At 37.6% G+C, this 26,794-nt stretch overlaps 1 pseudogene; it reads right to left on the reverse strand.

Moving 5' to 3' along the window:
• Positions 1-26,212, reverse strand: part of LOC105767023 (uncharacterized) — a 39,420-nt pseudogene extending 13,208 nt beyond the window's left edge.
• Between the last annotated feature and the right edge of the window lie 582 nt (positions 26,213-26,794).

The following is a 26,794-nucleotide window of genomic DNA, read 5'->3' on the forward strand; positions in this document are numbered from 1 at the left end:
CTTGCCTCTCTCACGATCCCATTTTGGCACTCAACGCATTTAACCTCCTCAGTAATCTTCGCCTTGTCCACCAGAACGACGACCTCTCACTCCCTCTGCGAACAATCAAAACCCTCAGACTGTCTCTTAAACCATCCTCAAAACGAACACACCTTTTCTACTTAGATGCCACCATGCCTCGCACTTCGTGGCTCGATCTTAGAAATTCAGTCTCATACTTGGCTACAGTCCTATTACCTTGTGTAGGATTCATGAACTTACACCTTGATGTGCGCACGCTCACACCAACAAAGCAAACTGATCCGGAGGTCTTACCATTAGGACCTATTACTCGATCTAAGGCAAAGAAATTCAGGGAAGCCTTGTTCCTTACTTGTGCTACGATTCTAGATTTATTCGATCATTTTCATGCCTTAGAACATAGGCTTTATAACATGTTGCATGCTGATATGTGACGTATTTAGGTTCTACTATGTATTATGTGTGTATTTAAGTATGTTTTGGTATTGATTTGATGTTGTTTGTGTTTTACTGAATAAGATTGCAAGTGTTTACAGCTTGTTAATAAGTTTTCAATAAGTTTGCATTACTTTAATGCATGTTTGTTTTGTTTACCATAAGGAAACGTAATGGACATGACTTAAGATCTCATTTCTAGCTCGGTTGAAGCTCAAACAATAATAGATGAGCTTAAGACCTCATTTCTAGCTCGGTTGAAGCTCAAATATGTGCATGTAGCTCATCTCACTCAAAATAGTTCGAAAGATTGTTTCCACTCATTTCATTTCAAGACATTTCTAGCTAGCTCAAACTCACTCCACCACTCAACTCCATTAACGAGTCTAGAAGCGGTGAAACGTGTCCTATGTAAGGGCAAGTGTCCTATGCATTTGTGGCAGCCCATGTGGCGTCCAAACATGTGAGGAGCACATGACCGCTTGTGCACAAGAGTGTGTGTGTGCATGTGTGGCAATATACAAGGATAAGAACAAGGGAGGTTGTCGTTTGAAATTTAAATGTATGGTCGCTATTAAAATGATGCCAAAAGGAGTTATAACTTCTTATTTTAAACCCTTTTGATTACAGCCACGAATTTCCATTCAACACCCTCTTTTGTACTTATAAATACATATTAAAATGATGTATTCAGTTAGATGATTTATGAAAACAATTACGTTTGAGAATTTCTCTCAATTTCGGTTCTTCATTGAACTTTCCTTGGCATTTCGGACTTAGTTTGTTGTGTCAAATTTTCTTGATACTTCGGGTTCCTAGATCGCTATCTAGAGGGTCCAAGTCCTTTTGACGTTGAACAGATTCGATTCGGGTTTGCTCAATAGATTGTGCAAGTTCTTTCGAGTTTAACGTTATTCTATTCCAACGATTACTTTTGCCATTGTTGAACACTCAAGTTGCTGCCTTGGCCGTTTCATGAAGCGTTCGACTTCACCGATTGAATTTCTTTTTGTTTTAAACACCAACAACTTCATTTTCCTTCCATTTTCGTTCCTTTTTTTACCTATATTTTACCATGATTATTTCTTCTTGTTGCAGGAACGTGCTTACAACATTCCTAGATCTGTAACATACGAAGATAGTCTGTTTCGTTAGGCTACATCGTATCACACCTACAAGCATCTACATAGCTCGCACTCACATACTTCCTTTGGAAGGTGATCTTGAAGTAATCCCAATTAAGATGATCTGGTTGAGTACCCTCCTCAACCGATAACCACTATTGATATGCCTCGTCGCGAAGCAAAGAAACTGCACCCTTCAGTTTCTACTCAGGAGTGCAGTCAATGTCGTTCATTATCCTCTTGGTGGCCTCAAACTAGTATTCGACTACGGTAGGGGCAACTCCAGTGACGCTCCTAAATAGTTTAGCTCCATTAGATCAGAGTCAATCAGTGACTGACCCATGGCCTCCAGATCCAAAATGGGTTCCAGCGACCCTCTCCAAAACTCTCAACATAGCTTGGGACAGTGTGTCGTCCCCAGCCAAGCAGCTTTGAAACCCAGTCTTGGCAGTAGGTGAAACTAGTGTCTTGCTCGTATCCAGATTTGGCATACTGCCCAAAGAGGAAGACTCAGCTCGAGTCCCCCTATGGCGCCCACCACTCCCACGAATACCACGACTGTGAGTTTCACGAGTGCTCATTGTTTCAAAATTTTATCTACATTACGAAATTTTATGCATCAATTTCAGTGTTTATTACTAAATGTTTTATGCTTCAAATATTTATCAGAAGTTTACAAATATTTCAGAAATCATAGTTTCTAGCTACCTCAGTATGGTTTTAGATAGTTCTAACTACAGTATTTCTAAGTTTAGAAGTACTTAAAGGATTACCGCTGGAGATTCGGTGTACCACATACGAAACAAACTTGTTTGAAAACCATTTCTTTTCAAATTCAACTTTGAACCCAAAATTCACAGCTCGAGTTTTGAAACCTGACTCTAAACCATGCAATGTAACACCCCAAACCTGACCTAGACGTTATGGCTGAATGCAGGAGTGTTACGAGAAGGGTTTTGAAATCAATCTTATTATGTTAAATTTCTCGCGTTTAATTCTTAATAAAAAGAATCCACATTTTATCAAACATATTATTATTTTCGTTAAGGAAAACATTGTTAATTTTCTCTTTTAGAAAACTTATTTTGTAGCGAAAGTTTGATATTGTTAAAGTTGAAAATCGAGTTTGTGTTTTCAAAAACTTTTTTTGCGTAAAACCGTGGTTTTGTCAAACATCGCAATATAAAAGTCAAGAACACATCCAAAACCAAAATTAAAACAAACAGTCCAGAGAATCCCAAAATTACCAAACTCTCAAAAATAATCTAGATTTTAAATAAAAACCGTTAATCAAACAGTTCGCGAACTAGTGGTCAATGCTGAGAGTCCGTCCCAGTGACCTGCCTATGTTTGAAGATTACCTGAATAGAACATACAAAAAATGTGAGTTTTCATAAACTCAGTGTGTAACCCGACGGAAACATACATGTATCAAATTCAGAATTTCAGTATATCAGAATTGAAGCGGACATAAGTCCTTATTAGAATCAGATTATCAGAAACATAAAAGATATGCAAAGTCCTACCCCCACCTCTACACACCATCTTTGACCATCCCAACACACCACGTGGGGTATAAAACACCCACCCAGCCCTACACACCACATAGTGTCTGAACGACACTTATCAGATATTTCCAACTGTGCTACCAAAATAATGGCAAATTATCGCCTCACAGAGCACTTCCTCCAACAAAAAGAACCTACCCCATATACAGATATAGAATGTAGATATACAAAATTAACAGATCTAACATGACCAGCATGCTCGTATACAGATATCATACGTGCTTATACAACACAATCAGACATACATATTAGCTTTCCTAAACTCAGATCAGTCTATCAAAATAACAAATCTCATGCATTAGGGGTTGTTTTGCCCTTATCGACCCAATGAAAGGCCCACAGTTGATCAGAACGACACGTGCGACCCTAGGGAAAATTTTAGAATTTTGGGCCCAGATGCTTGTGTGGCTTGCCCGTGTGGGACCACACGCCCAAATTGGCCTTGCCCGAGTGGACCACATGGCCTAGCCCGCAGCCGATACAACCATACACTCACCCATCACATGGTCATATGTCACACATGGCTGGCCACACACCCATGTGTCACACACGGCTAGCCACACCCCCGTGTGGTGTCGACAAACCTCTTTTTCAACTCCTGCGCACTAGGTTCACAAAGAATTATTTTCCCTTACTTCACACCATTTAGAAATTCAAATGAAAAGAATAAATCCAAACAACTTACTAAAAACAAAACCTACAGACAAGTGAAATCCCTACTTACCCAATTGCACGTAAAATACTAAAATTCTAGATTGCAATGAGAAGACTACAAAGGTGTGGACAAAATTGAAAGAGAAACAAAAAAATGAAAAGAAAAGTGCAGAGAAGGGAAAAAGTCAAACAGATGAGGAAAGAAGAAACTGACGTCAGACAATATTTGGGAAGAGAGAAAAATAAAAATAAAAATAAAAATTTAAAATTTACTAAACCCCCACTCCATCCACTAACAACCTTATCCCCCAAAATCTTACCCATTAACCACATCTAACTATCTTAGAGTTTCAGTTCCACCGAATCTCTATCAAACAACCGAAATAAAAATTAACATTCACACTTATACAGGGATTCAAACACGAGACCTTAGGGCAAGCTAACACCTTACCACTTGAACCAACAGACTCATTCTTATATAAGTTCAAAAAAAATATAACATAAGCCCACCCCAAAGGGATAAGGCTAGGATAAAAAATAACAAAATTATAAAAAGCAGGAGGTGAACCCAAGACCTCAAACACACACCCATATCACTTAACCACTGAAGCAGATACTCATTTATAATAAATTTCAAGTAGGCTATTTCGGCTATGGTGGATCGAGTTTAGAAAGAAGATAAGAAGGAACTCATGAATCAAGTGTTGGATGGTTCAGCTAGGGATATCTATAATCTTTTAGAAGCATAATTTGAGACTAATTAGCTAGATAGTTTGGCTGCTAATTCTTTAGACATTTTAATTACTTAATCTAATTTAATTATGATTTAATTCCTATAGTTTAATTAGTTATCTGAGTATTTTTGTGTCATTATTGTTCGTTTCTAATGAGTCCAAACATGTTGCATATTTAAGTTGTCTGAGCCTATTACATATTAAAATCATGTCTTGACCGGCCATTAAATATGTTCAAACTAGGACAAATTTAATTCATGTTTTTGTCTTAAATCATTTACATATTTATTAAGAGTGTTAATTGTGTTTGATGATGTCTTGACAGAATTGTTAATGTGTTTTAACAGATTTTTTAAGGTGGCTGCTGGACATGCATGAATTTGCCGATCCAATGAACACATTTAATGAGGAGCAAGCATTCAGCCATGCATGCACTTTGAAGGTGAACTTTCCAATCTCCTAGATTACCATTTGGTAAGGGGATGAATTTGTTGTTTTAATTCTCCAACTGAATAGCCAGCAAACTCCAATGATCATTCGGTAATGGTTGTTCACACACAAAGGCTCTTCATTACCGTATGTTCAAACCATGGCCACTCATATGCTACAACAAGTTGTGCATGCATGCGGCAACTTCTAGGAGCCTTTAATTTCTGCCTTTATTTCATTAGCTGAATATTACTAGTTTCAGCTCAAGCATTAAGTTAATAGCCAAAGTCTGTTCGTGGACATCAAGGGACCCAACCTTCAGCCTCTTCGTGGACACCAATGGACAACAACACAGAGGCTGTTCGGGCATCTAAATGGACAGCCATCATTGATTTCATTTCGTGAATTTTCTAGTTAAAAACTAAGTTCATTTTAGCTTATTAATTATGAAGTTTCCAGCTGAAAAAAAAGTTCAATTCAGCTTATTACTTTGTAATCATTAGAGGCCATTCGGCTGGACTTAGTTGAGCTTATAAATAGCTCAAATGTTACCTATGTTAAGAACTTTTGATACTGAATGAAACTTTGCTTATTTTGTGAGCTTTTCACTCTCTTAGTTCTTCAAGGTTCAAATTGACTTATCTAGCATCTAGTGGCGTCAACCTGAATTTGTTTTTGAACTTATCACCATTTCGGGTGTGGCGTTCAATCCAATACCTAAGGTTTCTATCTCATTAGATAGTGGGTCTTGGTCCGTTTTCAATCTATCCATTTTAACTTAAAACATATAAGATTCGGGTATTTAACCCTTGTTAAAGGTTCTATCTTGTTTTAAGCCTACCATCCATCGTACTATCACTTTTTAATTTGTTTTTAAATCGTTGCTTAAACATCTATCCCATTTTAATTTAGCCAATTTGTTAAACGAAGCCAACAACTTAATTTAACAATCGGGTAAACTTACGACTCGTTTTCAATCTCAATACATGTTCGTATCATTTTTTATCAGAGCTAGTTAAATTAGGTACGTTTTTTTTATTTTCAAACTCCTAAAAATTTTAAAAAATTGAAATTAAAAAAATTTGAAATTAAAAAAATTTGTACAAATACAAAAGTTGTAAAGATACAAGTGGGAGCTCGTTTTGTGTTATGAAAGAAAAAAACATGTTCTAGCTCAAAAATTTCAATTCTCGATCTTCTTATTAAAATTAAAACCTATTTTCAGCCGCAATCACCGAAAACAAATTTCTTTCAAGCCTACCCTTACCTATAACATTTTTCCTTTGTTTAGCCCCTTAAAGCTGACCTATGAGTTGCTACTAGGTCTAAGGTGGCCTTCAAGAACTTTGAGAGGTGGATTCGAGCGGTAAAAGGCATGAGTGAAACATATATTAAGAGATAAAAGCCAATATACGAGTGGAGTGTTCGTCACTTTATTTTCTTTTCTTTGTGAGTGAAATTGGTAAGGCTTGTAGTGAGGACTTTCAACAACTATTTCTAGAAGCTTGGAATGCAATAATGCGAGTGGAGGCACATCCAATGTCGCTGGAGGTGGAGGCATTCAACCGAGAAGGAATGTGCCCGGACATGGAGTTCCCAACTTACAAGTTCAAGCAATTATACGAGAAATCTCTTGTTTGTTCCAACCTCAATTTGATTCCATCCAAGAGCGTATGGACCAAATAGAAGAGAGGAACCAGTGAGAAAACACCCCTCCTATTCCAAGAAGAGAGAGAGAACAACCATGGCAACATGCCAACGATCTCTACGAGCCAAGTGAAGTGGAAAACGACCTAGCTTCTCATCGAAGTGAAAGGAGAAGAAGGCAATGAGTACGAGGTTCGAGGGATTGAGAGGCATTGATGATGACTTGAAAAATATCAAAATGGCGATACCTATCTTCCAAGGATGATCTGACCCTGAAGCTTTCCTCGAGTGGGAAAAAAGTTTAACTTGGTGTTTGAATGCCATAATTACTCTTAGAGCAAAAAGGTGAAGCTTACTGCAATCGAATTCTCTGATTACGCCATCATTTGGTGGGATCAGATAACTCTAAGTCAAAGTCGAAACAGCGAATGCCTGGTGTCAACATGGGCAGAAATGAAGGCAATAGTGTGCAAACAATTTATTCCAGCCTACTACCATCGAGAGCTTTACTAGAAGCTTTAAAGCCTAAATCAAGGTAATTGAAGCATTGAGGACTATTACAAAGAGATGGAAGTGGTAATGATTAGAGCCGATGCGGAGGAGGACCGTGAGGCGACAATGGCGCTATTTCTTGCCAGCCTCAACTGCGACATAGCCAACATTGTGGAGTTGCACCATTATGTCGAGGTTATCGATATGGTCCACATGGCCATTAAATTTGAGAAGTAGCTTAAATGAAAAGGTACATCCCATTCCTTCCGAAACACTTCTTCAACCACAAAGTAGGGGCAAGGAACCAGCAAACAAGACACCTCGAATCGAGCCAAGGAAGTGAGTGGAACCACGAAGCTTAATAAGCCTAGTGGTGAAACCAGCAAAGGCAAGATGGAAGTAGTTCCAAATAGGTCTCGAGACATAAAGTGTTTTAAATGCCTTGGACGGGGACACATCGCGAGCCAATGCCCAAACTGGAGTACGATGTATATGCAAGAAGAAGGCAAGATTGAGTCCGAGGATGACTGTGAGGACAAGGCCATTGAATCATCCAATGATGAGGAGGAACTTGAACAAGCCGAAAATGGAGAAATTCTTGTTGTAAAACGAAGTTTAAGCCTTCAAGGAGTGGAAAACGGGCAGCAAAGGGAGAACATCTTCCATATGCATTGCCAAGTTGATGCGATCCCGGTCGCATCATGTTACGACACAACTCGATGCTACTGAGATTGGTCCAAACTCGAGGGGCCCAAGTGCAAAATGAAGTTTTTAATTTTAGTTTGTCAATTTGGCTGCTGGAAAAAAAGGACTTTGATTCATTAATTTTTAGTTATTTTAGTTTGTGTTTTTCATTATGTCATAGTTTGCACATCATTAATATGTGTTCTGCATTTAATAAAGTCATGCATTATGTAACTTTCATGTTAGTTAAGTTTGCATCATTAAATTAAGTCAAGTTAGTTTAATTATGTAACTTTCATGTTAGTTAAATTTGCATTTCAAAACCATGCATTTTAGCATCTTAGTTTAATAAATGAGTTGTTGGACATTTATTCAACTCATCTTAGTTTTAATTAATAAGTGTTTTTGTTGAACTTTATTTAATAAGTGTTGTTCTTAATTGATCTAGTTCCTAGGATTATTTATTGATGCATAAATTAAGTTTTTAAATTATGCTTCTTTAATTAAACTAGTTCTTGGAATAATTATTGCATATATGTTTTAGTTCATTTATTTAAGTAAGTTTAATGTTTGTTATGATAAATAAGTGTTTTCATTTGTTTAATAAACTCATTTTAATGTGTTTATTGCAGGTGACTTTTAGCTTATGGTGGTTACAATTCAAGGCTATTACACATTTAATTAAGTGGTCGTTCAAGTTCTTTTGAGTTACAATTAAAGGGCTGTTATAAAGGGAGCTTAAAATCATTAAAGGAGTTTTTAAAGAGCATTTTATGCCCTTTAAAATTCAGCAGCAACTCTTCCACTTCCAGCCATTTTTGGAGCTTTCAAGAGAAATTAATCAAGCCTTTGAATGTCATTAAGGAGCAGGTTAAGAGATGGTAACTATTCAACTAGCCAAGGACAACTCAAGAGTCATTTTCTAAGCCATTAAAGACATTCAAATCAATTGAATTAAAGTGATTTTATTGAAGGAGTTATTTGGTTCAAAGAATAAGAAAAGACATCGCTTTTATGGCACATTAAGTGGATGTTTTTGACCATTCGGTTACCTTGTTCTAGCATTATAAATAAGATGTAATCACCATAGAGGGAGGAACTTTTTCGAATATAAATGAAATATTTGAATTGTGAGCTATCCAATTCTCTTTGTTCTTTCGAATTGATTTGACTTATCAAGCATAGCTTGTGGCGCCCATCTTTTCTTTGTTCTTGAACTTATCACCTTTGGTGTGGCGCTCAATATACCTTTGGTTCCTATCATAGTTGATAGTGGGTCAAGGTTCCTTTCTGCTTCCTTTAACCGAAAAACACCTAAAGACCATTTTGAGATTCGGTCAAGAATTCGTTATTATTGGTTCATTTTCGGTCTTAGCCAATTAATTTGTTATTGTTTCCTCTTTATTTTGTTTATTACCTTTGTTTGAAGCCATTATCTCTATTTTGTTTCATTTTAAAACTGAAACGAATCCATCCTTACTCAATTCACGATTGGGCAACACATACGACTCAAAACATCACGAGACGAGTTCGTATCACTAGTGCAAGGGAAGATTTGTTGTGTCATTATAGAAGGGGGAAGTTGTACAAATGTGGCCAGCACAATGATGGTGGAGAAACTCGGCTTGGCCACCACCAAACATCCACACCCATATAAACTATAATGGCTTAACGATGGTGGAGAGTTGAAGGTAACTAAATAACTGCTCATTACTTTTTCGATTGGAAAGTATCAAGATGATGACATGACCACACCCCGGAGCTCAACAAGTTCTAATTCCAATCCCATTGAACTCCCTAAAGGACCCATGACTCGAGCTCGAACTAGGTGCCTTCAAGAAGCTGTTTCAGCTTTATTCATTCAACTTTGAAGTGAAAACCAGCTTGATGTTGATGGATAAGCTCAAGCCAGCACCTTAAAAACTCCTTGCACCTTAGTACAAGCTGATTTTAGCTCATCTTTAACTCCCCGAGCTCTATTCAGCTCGAATCAGCTCATTTGAGCTCATTTAAGCTCGTTTAAGCTCAACCTAGCTTAGTTTTATCTCATTTCTTTTATCATTATAATAAACTAAGTATTATTTTTATTTTATTTAATTTGTTACAGTTCATGACTGAATATCCTAGCTCAATTTAGTTCATTAATTGTTTTCACTTATTTTGAGCTAGCCGAATTTAATATACCAGATAGTCCATAATTAAATGTGTTTTAATTTATTTAATATGTTAATCAATATGTCTAGATGATGTTTTATTAAGGTTCAGCTAAATTCATGTTTGATTTAGTGTGTTTAATGTGTGTTTAGGTTCAGCCGAATGCATGAAGAGGAGTTAATGCAAGCTATATGCATATTTAAGGTTCAATGGACGACATTCAAAGGGACATATGCATTTGGGACATTCATGCAAGAGGAAGATGCTGATTGTTCATGTATTTGAAGATTCATAAACCGTATTTATGGACAATTGGAAGATAAATGCTTGGGAAATCCGTGCAAGTAACAACCAACATCTAGAACAAACCATTTGTTCTCCCACGCATGATTATTCTGCCATTTATTAAAGTGCATGGACGTTGGCCCCAAGGGAGATGAATTTCTATACATTCAATTCAAGTATTCAAGGCACATTAAAGCCTTATTCGGCCAAGGGAGATGTAGGAGTATTAAAGGGCTGCGCATTCATTGCATTATGGCTGTTCTTCAAGGCTAAGTATGCATGAATGCATCAAGTGAAGCAACATGTTGGATTGGCCAATTCATACACCATCTTCAAGCATCAACCGAATTTTAATGCTTTTCTGTGAACATGTTAAATACAAAGGTGCATAGAATTTAAGTTAGTGTGAACATCATAGATGCCGCATATCAATAGGCATATTAGGCTTATAAATAGTTGCTTTGTAAACTAAAGGAGGGACCTTTGGCATTTTATTAAATGAACATTTGTTCTTGAGAGGTTTCTTCTTCTCTATTTTGTGTGAGTCTCGAATGACTTATCTAGCGTGCTAGCGGCGTCAATCCGAACTCCTTCTTGAACTTATCACTAACCCTTTGATGTGGGATTCACCTATCCCTCTACCAAACCATATTTCCACCTTAAACAATATAAGAACCTGGGTGACACTCTTTATAGTGTTGAATCACTCTTGACATTTAAGTTCGCTATCCATTTCCATCATCTATCTTTTTTATCTTATCAATCTTTCTTTATTTGTTAAATCGAGCCCATCCAATTATCTTTCATCTTTTATTTCTTGTTAGCCAACTTATCCTATCTATCTTTTAGCCTTTTGAACCTATTTCATCATATACCTCTATACTTAGCCAAAATACACCTTTCTCACAACACTAAACAGAATGTCTCGTCGATGATCGAGCAGCTGACATAGACTCGACTCAACCTACCGAGCCAGATTATGTCATTTGGTATCAAAGCTATTAAAATGAGGAGCACCGACGTTTGTAGGAATCCCGAAGTAGGTTCGTAAAAAAATAGTTTTGAATTTTTAAAAAAATTCAAGTTATATTGATGCAATCGAGCCCCATGAGCTATCAAGTGCAAACGATGTTTCCCTCGAGCTGCCTAAAGGACCTATTACCCGAGCTAGGGCTAAGAAGTTCAAAGACGCAATTTTAGCTTTGGTTGATCGAGTTTGGGGTGAATCCGTGGTCGTTCTACTTGAAAATCATGGGCCGACAAATTAAGCAATCCGTGCAATCTACTTCAAGTGCATTCACTCAATTTTAGCTTATCGAGCTCACTCGTAGCTCGATCACTCATTTTAAGCTCATTCGCTTTATTTTATTTTGTTGGAATATTTATTTAAGTTGTTAGTTAAATTAGTTAAGTTAATTAATTGAGTCTAATTTCGGTCAAACAATAATTAGATATTATTAAATATGTCCTAATTAGTTTAGGTGTTTTAAATATGTCCTAATTAGTTCAAGTGTTTTAAATATGTCCTAAACTAATACATGATTAAATGTGCGATTTTTACAAGTATTTGCTGCCAAATTTAATTTGTTTTATACATGATTAATTTGTTGTTTTAATTTGGTGCGAATTTACCTTGACGGCAAAGGTGCATGCATCTTAGATTCATTGCATTTGGCCGATTCATGCATGCCAACCCCGATGAATGTTCAAATTAATGTTCCTTTTTTTTACCTCTACATGCACTCATTTTAAGTGTTCACATGAGGGACTATTCAAATGATGATGTTCACACATTTGACTCTTCAAACCGACTTTTCACACTTGGTGGTGTCCATCAACCCTCTTTAATGCTCCTATCTTTTCAGCCAACAAGTGCCAACTTAAGGAGTCATTTAAAGGCTGGCCAATCTAGACATGGCCATTTGACTACCGATGCATTCATCTCTACAAGGTTCATTTGCTTAGTGCCTAAGTGCCCATTGAGCTCCCATTCACCGAATCTTTCTAGGGACTTAATTCGGATCTTTCTTGGTTTTTCTTAGCTATTAAGCATGACTATTCGGCTAGCTTATGCAACACTATAAATATTTGCTTGTTAATTTGTAAAAGGACTTTTGCCATTTTGAATATTGAATTAAGTATTTTGTGAGGAATTCTTCTCTCAATTTCGTCCAAAGACTTAGTTGGCTTATCTACTAGTTAGTGGCGTCAACCTTTGTCCTTTGCAACCCTAACTTATCACTTTTAACCAAGTGTGGCGCTCGACTATACCGAGGTTCCTATCTTCGTTAGATAGTGGGTCGAGGTCCTATTTACATCATTCTTAATCCACCTTAAAGACATATAAGAATCGGGTCAACTTAAACCCTTAAAGTTGGTTCACTCTTGTTTTTAAGCTTTCCATCCATTCTACCTTAAAACGAAACTCCAAACCTTTTAATAAACATTTTCTTTCATTTTTAGCCGAAGTACCTTATATACCATTGCCATTTTAACCTTGATTGAACCATTATCATCTTTGTTGGACAAACATAACCTTTTGAATCAAGTCGAACGAAACTTCATCGTTAGAACGATCGGGCAACAAAAACGACTCGAAATCATCCACGAGGTCGGGGCGTATCATTTGGTATCAGAGCTGGTTAAAACGAGAAGAATGGACGTTCGAGAAGAGTCGGAGTAAGTAGACTCGTGAAAAAAAAATCAAAAAAAAATCAAAAAAATCAAAAAAAATTGAAAAAAAGAAAAAAATTGTATACGGTCTAGGTGCGGACGAAAAGAACGTGAAAGATCCGTAAAAAAAAGTTTCTAAAATCACATTCTACACTCCTTTATACCCATTTTAGTGAATTTTCACGCTATTAAAAAAAATTTCCCAATTAGTGAATTCATTTTATATGCCACGTCTTTAAACCTTTCTTTCATTCGAGCCTACCCTAAACTATACGACTTTCCCTTGCAAACCCCTTGAAGCCGACCCTCTAACCTAAAGATCAAGCCCTACCGAGTCTTATACGAAATTATAAGAGAAGAAACGAGAGGAAAAAGGCACGAGTGTGGGAGCATATTCGAGAGGAGGTAAAAGCCAAAAGAGTGCAAACACGAGCGTGAGTGTTGTTCTTTCTTTCTTTTCTGAGTGAACATGAGTCTTTGTGGTGAGGAATCTTTATTATGTCTCAAAATCCCGAGCAAAACATGGCGAAAAGGACTGAAAGACAACCGATAAGAAATGTTGGAGGAGGAGTTCCCGATTTAGGTCAACAAGCCCTCTTAAGGGAATTCCAACGAATGCTTCGAACTGAACTTGAATCTATTAATGAGAGACTCGATCGAGTGGAAGGAGGATGATACGACCTCGGTTTAGTAGTTGAACCTGAGTCATTTAGTTCCCGATCGTAAACGTAGAAGTGCATTAGAAAAGAAGAAGAGAAAATGTAATTAAGTTCAAAGAGGTAAGGTAGGTTCGTTCAAAGTAGGTTGTGGAATTTGATTTAAGTCCAAATGGTATGATTAGGGTGGTCGAGTTCGGTTTAGGAATAATTCAAGAAATGGTATTTAGTTTTGGTGCGATTTGGTATTCGAAAAATGGTACGAAATGGTAATGGTTCAAAAAGGTCAAGAAAGAACCAACACTAAAAAGAGTGTCGACCCGAAACTTATAGGACCTAAATGAATTGGAATTGGGGTGATAAGGACCTTGACCCAATACTTAGGAAAGTATGAACCAAAGGTATCAATGGTGAACGCCACACTCGGGTTGGGGAGTGATAAGTTCAAAAGAAAGACTCGGAAAGACGCCACTAGAAGCTAGATAAGTCTTATGGGTCTCGAACGAAATTTGAGAGAAAATGCCTCACAAATTTGGCAGCAATTCGTTACTTAAAATGTCAAAAAGTCCTTTACAAAGTGAAAATTCAGCTATTTATAATAATCACCTAAGCTAGCCGAATGGTCACTTACATTACTTAAAAATTAAGCAAATGAATCACTTAAATGGACTAGCTAGATTCGGCTGAACTTGGAGCTCCAATAGTCACCTTCTAGATGGATAATTGAACTTGGAACTTGAGTGAATAAATGGCAGCAGCTACATTCGGTTGATGTGCTTAAAGGAGCTCATTTAATTGGCAACCATTGCTGAAAAATTACCAGAATTAAGGAGATGCCGAATAGTCACTTTGAGTGTGAAAACCAAGTTTTGAAGAGTCCTTAAATATGAACACCTTGAACCGAACAGCCATGATGTATCCAAAGAATGTGTAAGCAATAAATTCTTTGAATGGTCACCTAGGAAACTTCAAACAGCAGCCAACTTCATTTGCCCATTCATGCATGTGCCGTCCCCTTCATGTACCTTCTTTTAATTCATTCATGCACCAAGGACGTCCAAATGTGATGTACCTACAGCAAAATTTATTCAATAAATCAAATACATTTTAAACACATTAATTTGGTAGCAAATGACACAAAAATTATGCACATTAAATTCGGCCACCTTAGGACATAATGAAAACATGTAATAAAATTGACACATTAAAACATGCATAAAAAACATATTAATGAGCTGTAGAAATTAAGACAAATTAATAACATCTAATTATAACTCAATTAACATGCATAATTAAATTTGTCCAGATTTTAAACCAAATAAAATGAATATTAATTGAGCTGTAATAATCTAATTAAATGACTCAAATAATTTATTTCAGCTACTATAATAAGGTCTTAATGAAATTGAGCTAGTTCGAGCTCATTGAGCTTGAAAGGAGCTGAAAACGAGCTAAATGAAGCTCCACAAAATAAGATTGAGCTACGTCCAGCTTGCAAACACAACGAGCCTCGCTTGTAGGCTGAAGCAATGGCCGTTCCCAAGGGCGGGTCGTATCAGAGGACCAACACGAGAAGGAACCCCTCAAGGACCGAGAAGGGAGTGAGGGCGAGCAAGACCTTTCGTGGATGATCCCTACGAGCCAAGCGAGGTGGAAAGTGACCAAGCGTTGAATCAAAGCGAGAGACGACGAGGTCAAAGGAATAGGGGTCCTAGAGATCGAGGCCAATTTGATGATGATTTAAAAAGTATTAAGCTATCCATTCCTCCCTTTCATGGGAAATCTGATCCGGAAGCTTATCTAGAATGGGAGAGAAAAATCGAGATGGTCTTCGAGTGTCACAACTACTCGGAGAGCAAAAAGGTGAAATTGGCGGCAATCGAATTCTCTGATTACGTAATGATATGGTGGGATCAACTTACTACAAGTCGAAGAAGGAACGGGGAGCGACCAATCTCAACTTGGACCGAAATGAAAGCCGTAATGCGTAGGAGATTTATACCTTCTTACTATTATCGTGAACTTTATCAAAAGTTGCAGAATCTTACGCAAGGAAATCGAAGTGTGGAGGACTACTTCAAAGAAATGGAGATTGCCATGATACGTGCGAACGTGGAAGAAGATCGCGAAGCAACCATGGCTCGATTCTTAGCCGGACTTAATCGTGACATAGCCAATGTGGTGGAGCTTCAACACTACGTTGACATTGTTGATATGGTGCATGTTGTCAAAAGTTGAAAAGCAATTGAAAAGAAAAGTTCTAGCCGAACCTTTCCTAGCACCAACAATCCTCAAAGGTGGAACCATGGCACGGGTAAGAGAGACTTTTCTAATCGTACTAAGGATCAATCTTCGTCTTCTAAGATGAACAAACCTGTTGGCGAAACTAGTAAAGGCAAAGAAGTTGCCATTCCGAATCGATCGAGAGAAATAAAGTGCTTCAAGTGCTTAGGGAGGGGCCACATTGCGAGTCAATGCCCTAACCGAACCAACATGATTATGCGGGCTAATGGAGAAATTGAATCGGAAGAAGAAGATGACGAAGAACCCGATGAAATGGCCGAAAAGGAAGAAGAGGATGAACTTGAATACGCCGTTGATGGCGAAATTCTCGTTATTAAATGAAGCCTTAGTCTTCAAAGTGTTGAAAATGAACAACAAAGGGAGAACATTTTTCATACACGTTGCCATGTGCAAGGCAAGGAGTGTAGCTTGATCGTGGATGGCGAAAGTTGTACAAATGTGGCCAGCACTTTAATGGTTGAAAAACTCGGCTTGCCAACAACTAAGCACCCTCAACCTTACAAACTTCAATTGCTTAACGATGGAGGGGAGTTGAAGGTAACTAAGCAAGTTTTGGTGCCGTTCACTATCGGAAAATATTCCGACGAAGTTCTATGCGACGTAGTACCCATGCACGCTGATCATATGTTATTGGGTCGTCCATGGCAATTTGATGCGATCCCAAACGCATCATGTTACGACACAACTCGATGCTACCGAGATTGGCCCAAACTCGAGGGGCCCAAATGCAAAATGAAGCTTTTAATTTTAGTTTGTTAATTTGGCTGCTGGAAAAAACGGACTTTGATTCATTAATTTTTAGTTATTTTAGTTTGTGTTTTTAATTATGTCATAGTTTGCACATCATTAATATGTGTTCTGCATTTAATAAAGTCATGCATTATGTAACTTTCATGTTAGTTAATTTTTGCATCATTAAATTAAGTCAAGTTAGTTTAATTATGTAACTTTCATGTTAGTTAAATTTTCATTTCAAAACCATGCATTTAAGCATCTTAGTTTAATAAATGAGTTGTTGAACATTTATTCAACTCATCTTAGTTTTAATTAATAAGTGCTTTTGTTTAACTTTATTTAATAAGTGTTGTTCTTAATTAATCTAGTTCCTAGGATTATTTATTGATGCATGAGTTAAGTTCATTTAATTATGCTTCTTTAATTAAACTAGTTGTTGGAATAATTATTGCATATATGTTTTAGTTTATTTATTTAAGTAAGTTTAGTGTGAGTTATGATTAATAAGTGTTTTCATGTGTTTAATAAACTCATTTTAATGTGTTTATTGCAGGTGACTTTTAGCTTATAGTGGTTACAATTCAAGGTCATTACACATTTAATAAGTGGTCGTTCAAGTTCTTTTGAGTTACAATTAAAGGGCTGTTATAAAGGGAGCTTAAAGATCATTAAAGGATATTTTAAAGAGCATTTTATGCCCTTTAAAATTCAGCAGAACTCTTCCACTTCCAAATTGCTTTTGGAGCTTTCAAGAGAAATTAATCAAGCCTTTGAATGTCATTAAGGAGTGGTTAAGAGATGGTGTCTATTCAACTAGCCAAGACAACTCAAGAGTCATTTTTTAGCCATTAAAGACATTCAAATCAGCTGAATTGAAGTGATTTTATGGAAGGAGTTACTTGGCTCAAAGCATAAGAAAAGACATCAGTTTTTATGGCACATTTAGTTGGATATTTTTTTGACCATTCGGTTACCTTGTTCTAGTATTATAAATAGTTGTAATCAGCCTTAGAGAAGGAACTTTTTGCTGAATATAGATGAAATATTTGAATTGTGAGCTATCCAATTCTCTTTGTTCTTTCAAAATTGATTTGACTTATCAAGCATAGCTTGTGTCATCCATCTATTCTTTGTTGCTGAACTTATCACCTTTGGTGTGGCGTTCAATATACCTTTGGTTCCTATCATAGTTGATAGTGGGTCAAGGTTCCTTTCCTGATTCCTTTAACCGAAAAACACCTAAAGACCATTTTGAGATTTGGGTCAAGAATTCGTTATTGTTGGTTCATTTTCGGTCTTAGCCAATTAATTTGTTATTGTTTCCTCTTTATTTTGTTTATTACCTTTGTTTGAAGTCATTATCTCTATTTTGTTTCATTTTAAAACCGAAACGAATCCATCCTTACTCAATTCATGATTGGGCAACACATACGACTCAAAACATCACGAGACGAGTTCGTATCAAATTGGTATCAGAGCTAGCGAATTCGGGTCAACAATTCGTTATTGTTGGTTCATTTTCGGTCTTAGCCAATTAATTTGTTATTGTTTCCTCTTATTTTGTTTATTACCTTTGTTTGAAGTCATTATCTCTATTTTGTTTCATTTTAAAACCGAAACGAATCCATCCTTACTCAATTCACGATTGGGCAACACATACGACTCAAAACATCACGAGACGAGTTCGTATCAAATTAGTATCAGAGCTAGAAAATTTGGAGTAAGAATCGACGTTGTCGGCATTACGGTATAGTAGTTTCTCGAAAAAAAATTCAAAAAAAATTCGAAAAAAAAATTTGAAAAAAATTTGAAAAAAAAATTGTGAAAAAAGAGAGAGCTAGTTTTGAAATTTAGTTTTTGTTTGCTGCCCAAATTTTAGTCATTATTACCTTCTACTATTTCGCCACACCCAACCTTTTCATTTCTTTGTTTCAAGCCTACCTTCCTTTGTCCTACAATAATCTTACCAAGCCCAAACATCAAGTTTGTAAGCCGACCCACAACAATTGCTTTTTAAGTTTAAATAATTCCTAAGAACTTAGTGAGGAGGAGTGAGTGGAAAGAGGCAAGAGAGTAGTGAGTTTATTCGAGAGAAAAAAAAAGCCAAGTGTGTGAGATTTCTTTGTGAGTGGATAGTGAGATTCTTTGTTGCGAGTTCTTAAAAAAAATGTCACAAAGTCTGGAAAAAAATTCAGACAAGGGAGTTGGATTCCATCCTGTAAGAATTGTTGGAGGAAGTGTGCCAGATTTTACACTCCAAGCCTTTACGCATGAAATGGAGCATCTATTTGATCGAAAACTCAAACCCATCAAGAAACGATTGGATCGTGTCGAAGAGCGGAGTCATCGAGTAAGAACCCAACGGGAGCAAATATATCCAAGTGAAAGGATGAAAATGAGATCATCACGAAGACAAACATCCCATGAATATTCGAGAAGAGATCCATATCACGAGTCTTATATGCCGATGAGTTCAAGAGAAAGAAAAACAAACTTTGAGTTTGAGTCCTTCCGAGATGGCGAATGAGAAAGTACAAGTTATTCTTCATATGCCTCAAAGAAAGCATCCATGGAGGTTTCCTTTCGAAGGAGTGAACGTGAACCATATGTAAATCATTCCATTCATACTCGACGGAAAACATCCCATTCTGATTCTTTTGTTCTATCTTCATCTTGTAAAGAAAAAATGAGAGAAAAAGAAATAAAAAGAAAAGAGAGGCAAGAGAAGTTAATAAGGGAACATGAGTGAATATGGAATGAATTTGAGAGAAGAAAAATGAAAGAAAAAGAAACAAAAATCGAAAAAGAAAATGAGATTGAAATTGCAAAAGAAAGTATGGAAGAAACGAGTGTTGCCGATGAAAAAGAAACGAAGGAAAAAGATGATAGTGAGCAAGAACAAGTGAGAAATGATTTAACTAACCAACGAGTGATTTGTGAGAGAGTGAAAAATATTTTGAGAAGAAAAAAGAAAAACAAATGAAAAATGTGAGAGAAAAAAATAAATCAATCGAACAAACAAAGAGAGAAGAAAAAGAGCAAAAGAAAATGAGTGTTTATGCGAGAGAGAGTGATTTTAGGAAATCTTATTTGATGCAGCAATCGGTTCTTGTACTTATGTACAAGGAAACTCTTTTGAATACTAACGAGTTGGATCCAAATTTGCCCTCTTCGATTGTTTCTCTTTTGCAGGAATTCGAGGACGTGTTTCCGGAAGACATTCCTAATGGGTTACTGCCCATTCGAGGAATAGAACATCAAATTGATTTCATTCCCGGAGCCTCTATTCCCAATCGTCCAGCTTATCATACAAATCCCGAAGAGACCAAAGAATTGCAAAAACAAGTCAATGAACTTATGGAGAAGGGATATATACGAGAAAGTCTTAGTCCATGCGCTGTACAGCTTTATTGGTGCCAAAGAAGGATGGAACATGGCGATGTGCATAGATTGTCGCGCGGTGAATAAGATCACTATTAAGTATCGACATCCGATACCACGACTCGATGATATGTTGGATGAATTGAGTGGTGCTCGATTGTTTTCTAAAATTGATCTAAAGAGCGGATACCACCAAATTCGGATGCGTGAAGGGGACGAGTGGAAAATCGCTTTTAAGATGAAGCATGGACTCTACGAGTGGCTGGTTATGCCATTCGGGCTTACCAATGCGCCCAGCACTTTCATACGCTTGATGAACCATGTTCTTCGTTCTTTTATCGGAAAATTTTGCGTTGTCTATTTTGATGATATACTTATCTATAGCAAATCCTTAGATGACCATTTGTTGCATTTAAAATCTGTTTTGGATGTGCTTAGAAAAGAATCTTTGTTTGCTAATCTTAAGAAATGTACTTTTTGTACTAACAAGGTTATTTTCCTAGGATTCGTGGTCAGCTCGGAAGGACCGGAGGTTGATCAATTGATACTGAGCTCGATTCGGATGATGTGACGAGTCGTATTATGTTCCGATCGAATTTAGGTAGTGTCGATTTAGTTCAAATTCAATAAGATGAGTTATATTGGTTTTAAATGGTTTAGGAAGCAAAATGGGGATAAGTGGTTTCAATGAAAACAAGTCGAACCCTTATTAGCAAATAAGGACCCGGCTTAAAGGTTTCAAACAAAAAAAGATTTGGGATAAAACCGAGACCTCTATTTAGCAAAATAGGAACCTACGGTAGTTGGAACGCCACACCAATGGTGATAAGTTCAAACAAAGTCGATTGACGCCACTTGTTGAAGATAAGTCAATTTGAGCTTTGGAGAATAAAGAGAGTGAATTGCCTCACTAAAATGATATTTCATTCAGAAATTTGTCAAAAGTCCTTTTACAAGAAAAAAAGAAACTATTTATAGACTTTCAACTAGTAGCCGAATAGACAAGTTCAAGACTTAATTTCTAAGCAAACATTCAACTAAAATTCAGCTTAACTTCATGAATATGGGGCAATGTAGATTCGGCTGAATTGTGACCAACTAGGAAGCTTCCACCTTAAGCAAATGGATCTTGGAGATGCATGTAGCAACTACATTCGGCTAATGGGTTTAAATGAGCATTCAAGAGGCAACTCTTGCTGAAAAGTTACCAATAATAATGAGAGTACTTGAGCAGCCATATCAAGTGTGAATGGACGGTTTTGAAGAGCCTTAAAGTGTGAACACCTTGAACCGAATGGCCAAAAGATTTCCATCAATGTGAAGGAAATAAATGGCAGCTTTGGATAATAAACAATCATCTCTTTTGGCCGAATGGACACATAGAAAACTTAAAAATCAGCACACCAATTTTAATGCATTCCATGCATGTATCGTTAGGTGCATGAACCCAATATGCATGCATCTTCACATCCATTGAATCTTCATGCATGAATCTGTCCAATTCACCTTCAAATTAATTGCACCTAAAACACACATAAACTTAATTAATTTCAAGCAAATTCAATTTGAACTAAATTAAAGTATAATGTGAACATCCTAAATAACATTGAGACAACTTAAATATTAACAAATCATAACACATAAATTGCTAGACAAATTTAAAACATGTAATAATTTAGACAAACTAAATGACATCAAGACATCTTTAATTTAACTAAATCAAGACATATTAAACACTTAAATTAATTAAGACATATTTAAAAGTCAGAATGAAACTTATTTAAATGTTTATTTAAATGGTCTAAATTCTAGCATCAAATTAATTAGCTAGAACGAAATTCACTTCAAAGAAGTTGAATATGTTCACTGCTTTTAAACTCCTTGCTATCATTTTCCTCAACCTGCTCCACCATTGCTAAAATAGCATCTTTGAATCGTTTAGCTCTAGCTCGTGTTATTGGACCAATGGGCGCTTGATGGCTTCTTGTTCGTTCTCCATTTGGTTCGTAGGCAAGCTCACATCATTCCCTCCTCTTGAACGATTTGCCCTCAAATCGAATCGCATCAAACGGAGACAAATCGAAACGTTAAAAGTCGCGCTAACATTATATTCACCGAGCAAGTCAAATTTATAGGAGTTATCGTTAATTCGCTCAAGGACTTGAAACGGTCCATCCCCTCTCGGAAGAAGTTTGGATCGCCTTTGCATAAGAAATCTCTCCTTGCGCATATGCAACCAAACCCAATCTCCCGGTTCGAACACAACTCGCTTACGACCTTTGTTAGCATGTTGCTCATAGTTCTTGGTCTTGGCCTCAATATTGTCTCGAACTCGTTGGTGCAATTGCTTGACGAAATCAGCTTTGCGCTTCCCATCTACATGAACAAGTTGATTAGAAGGCAATGGCAATAAATCAAGTGGAGTTAATGGATTGAAACCATAGACAATTTCAAAAGGAGAAAATTTGGTAGCTGAATGAACAGCTCGATTATACGCAAACTCCACATGTGGTAAGCATTCTTCCCAAGCCTTCAAATTCTTCCGAATAATAGCTCGAAGCAATGTAGACAGAATCCGGTTGACCACTTCGGTTTGGCCGTCTGCTTATGGATGGCAAGTGGTTGAAAACAGCAACTTCGTTCCAAGACGCCCCCATAGTGTCCTCCAAAAATGGCTAAGGAATTTTGCGTCTCGGTCGGACACGATCGTTCTAGGCATGCCATGCAACCTGACCACCTCTTTGAAAAATAAGTTAGCAATATTAATGGCATCATCAGTTTTATGACATGCTATAAAATGGGCCATTTTTGAGAACCTATCTACAACCACAAATATTGAATCTCGGCCATTCTTACTCCTTGGTAAACCTAGCACGAAATCCATTGAGATATCGGACCAAGGGGTTTCAGGAATGGGCAATGGTTTATACAACCCGTGGGGCTTTATTCGCGACTTAGCCCGTTTGCACGCAATGCATCGATTACAAAATCGTTCGACATCTCGTCGCATCTTAGGCCAAAAGAAATGTTCGTGGAGTGTAGCTAATGTCTTAGCGACACCAAAGTGCCCCATTAATCCTCCGCTATGGGCTTCTTCGATCAACACTTCTCGTATGGAACCTTGGGGTATACAAAGCTTTCCTTCTTGGAATAAGTACCCATCATGTCGATAGTACTTCTCGTAGGCTCCCTTTGCACATAATCTAAAGAATTCACCAAGGTCAGCATCGTTGACATATAAATCTTTAAGAAATACAAACCCCATTAACCTAGCATCCAAAATATTTAGCAATGCATACCTTCGAGATAGTGCATCAGCCACTACGTTTTCCTTACCTTTCTTATATTTAATAACATAGGGAAAAGATTCGAGAAATTCTACCCACTTAGCGTGCCGCTTATTCAACTTGTGTTACCCCTTTAAATACTTCAAGGACTCATGATCGGTGTGTATGACGAATTCCTTGGGCCAAAGATAGTGTTGCCACGTTTCTAAGGCTCGGATCAACGAATAAAGCTCCTTGTCATATGTTGGATAGTTTAAGACAGCACCATTGAGTTTCTCGCTAATAGGCAATAGGACGACCATCTTGCATCAACACAGCTCCAATGCCTAAACCTGATGCATCACATTCTAACTCGAAAGTTTTATCAAAGTTAGGCAAAGCTAATAACGGTGCATGAATTAGATAATCTTTAATTTTCAAAAAGGATTTTTCTTGTTCCTCTCCCCAAATAAAGTTGGAATTCTTACGAATAACCCCGGTTAAAGGTGCGGTTAAGGTGCTGAAATTTGGCACGAATCGACGGTAAAAACTTGCTAGTCCATGGAAACTTCGAACTTGGGAGACATTCGTCGGACGGGGCCATTCTTGGATCGCCTTGATCTTCTCTTGATCGACTTCAAGACCCTCCGAGCTAACAACAAAACCTAAAAACACAACCTTGTTAGTGCAGAAATCACATTTCTTCAAATTAGCATACAAGGTTTCTTTTCTCAATACTTCCAAAACAGATTTTAAATGTAAAACATGTTCATCCAAATTTTTACTATAGATCAATATATCGTCGAAGTATACTATGCAAAATCTACCAATAAAAGGTCTTAAAACATGATTCATAAGCCTCATGAATGTGCTTGGGGTGTTCGTTAAGCCAAATGGTATAACGAGCCATTCGTAAAGCCCATGCTTCGTTTTGAACGCAGTCTTCCGCTCATCTCCCTCACGCATCCCTATTTGGTGATAACCGCTCTTAAGGTCGATTTTTGAAAATAAACTCGCGCCACTTAGCTCGTCAAGCATATCATCCAATCGTGGTATAGGATGACGATACTTGATAGTTATTTTGTTTATAGCACAGCAGTCCACGCACATCCTCCACGTTCCATCCTTCTTTGGAACTAGTAAAACAGGCACGGCGCATGGACTAAGGCTTTCACGCACATAGCCCTTTTCAAGGAGTTCATTTACTTGCTTTTGTAATTCTTTCGTCTCTTGAGATTGCTCCTGTGGCGTGTCGGTTTGGAATTGCGGCTCCCGGCACAAGATCGATTTGGTGTTCAATTCCACTAATAGGTGGTAACCCACTCGGGATTTCTTCCGGGAATACATCTTGAAATTCCTGCAACACAGACAAAACAGAAGAAGGCAATTTGTCATCAAATTCGTTAGTTCCAAGCAAGCTCTCCTTGTACAAAAGAACCAACAATGGTTGTTTCAATAGCATCGATTTTCAAACTTCCCTCTCTTTTACAAACAAATTCTTTTTTTCAATCTCATCACTCATTTCTTTTTCTTTTGAATCACTCTCTCTTTTTTTATCACTCATCTTTTTGTTTTTCTTCTTTTCTTCACTCTTTTCTTTATTCTTTTCATTTTTTTGCTCTCTCTCGATTTCTTTTGATTTTTCAATTGAACTCCTCATTTTGAGTTGATCTTTGTACACTTGTTTCGGTGATAATGGAGCTAGAGTTACCATTCGTCCCATATGTTTGAAAGAGAACCGATTGGTGTATCCATCATGGATTGCTCGCTTGTCGAATTACCACGGGCGTCCCAAAAGAAGATGCCCCGCATGCATCGGCACAACGTCACACAATACTTCATCTTGATATTTTCCAATTGTGAACGAGATAAGGACTTTCTTTGTTACCTTCAATTCTCCACCATCGTTAAGCCATTGGAGTTTATACGGATGGGGATGTTTGGTGGTGGCCAATCCGAGTTTCTCCACCATCAACGTACTAGCCACATTTGTACAACTTCCCCCATCGATTATCACGCAACAAATATTACCTTGCACTTGACATCGCGTATGGAAGATGTTTTCGCGTTGTTGATCATTTTCGACACCTTGCAAAGTAAGGCTTCTTTTCACAACCAAGATTTCTCCATTCTCGGCTTGTTCGATGTCTTCCTCTTCTTGAGTTGTTCAATGACCTCGTTCTCTTGTTCACTTTTGGATTCAATTTCACCATCATCTCGAATAAACATCGCATTCCGGTTCGGGCATTGGCTTTTGATGTGGCCCCTTCCAAGACATTTGAAGCATTTTATGTCTCGGGATCTATTTGGTTGAGCATCCATCTTTCCTTTACTCGATTCGGCAATCGGTTTGTTGAACTTGGTGGCACCACTTACTTCTTTATTCCGACTTGGCATATCTCGTTTGTTGGTCCCTTGCCCCCACCTAGTCAGCGAAGAAGTGTTGGGGAAAGAACGGGACGTACCTTTTCTTTTTAATTGTTTTTCAACCTTTATGGCCATATGGACCATATCAATGACTTCAACATAGTGGTGTAGCTCCACAATATTTGCGATTTCACGATTAAGGCCGGCGAGAAATCGAGCCATGGTGGCTTCTCGATCTTCTTCCACATCGGCGCGAATCATGGCCACTTCCATTTCCTTGTAGTAATCCTCCACGCTTCGTTGGCCTTGAGTTAAACTTTGAAGCTTTTGATACAATTCCCGGTGGTAATAGGCAGGAATAAATTGCTTTCTCATTATGGCTTTCATTTCCGCCCATGTAGACACGGGACGTTCGCCATTGCGTCTTCGGCTCATCGTGAGTTGATCCCACCATATTATGGCGTAGTTGGAGAATTCTATAGCAGCTAACTTCACCTTCTTGCTTTCCGAGTAATTGTGGCACTCGAAAACTAACTCCACCTTCTTCTCCCATTCAAGATAGGCCTCAGGATCCGACCTTCCTTGAAAAGCAGGAATCGCCATTTTAATGTTTTTTAAATCATCATCGGTCCTCTCTCGATCTCTTGGTCCCCGTGCTCGTTGGCCTTGTCGCCTTGCACTTTGTCGCGAAGCTCGATCACTTTCAACGTCACTTGCTTCATATAGATCATTTGCATGTTGCCATGGACGTTCTCGCTCTCTTCTCGGAATAGGAGGGGTGTTCGTACGTTGGCTTCATTCCTCCATTTGTTCCATTCGTTCATGAAGGGAATCGAATTGAGGTTGGAACAAATGAGAAATTTCTCGCACGATTGCTTGAACTTGTAGATCGGGCACTCCGCCTCCGGGAACATTTCTCCTTGGTTGAAGATTAACTCCTCCACCAGCGGCATTCGAGGCTCCTCCACTTGTTGCTCGTCGTTCCGGGCTCCTTGACATGATGATTAAAATTAAGAAAATATCCTCACCAAAAAAAAAACCTCACAATTCACTCACAAGAAAAGAATTCACTCCTCTCGTGTTTCACTCTATTTTCGGCTTTTATCTTGATGTACTCTCTTGCCTTTTACCTCTCAAATCCAACTCTCGATATTCTAAAAGCTACTTAGATTTATCCACACTTGT

This window comes from Gossypium raimondii, chromosome 5, assembly GCF_025698545.1.
Source record: "Gossypium raimondii isolate GPD5lz chromosome 5, ASM2569854v1, whole genome shotgun sequence".
NCBI classification, from domain to species: Eukaryota; Viridiplantae; Streptophyta; class Magnoliopsida; order Malvales; family Malvaceae; genus Gossypium; species Gossypium raimondii.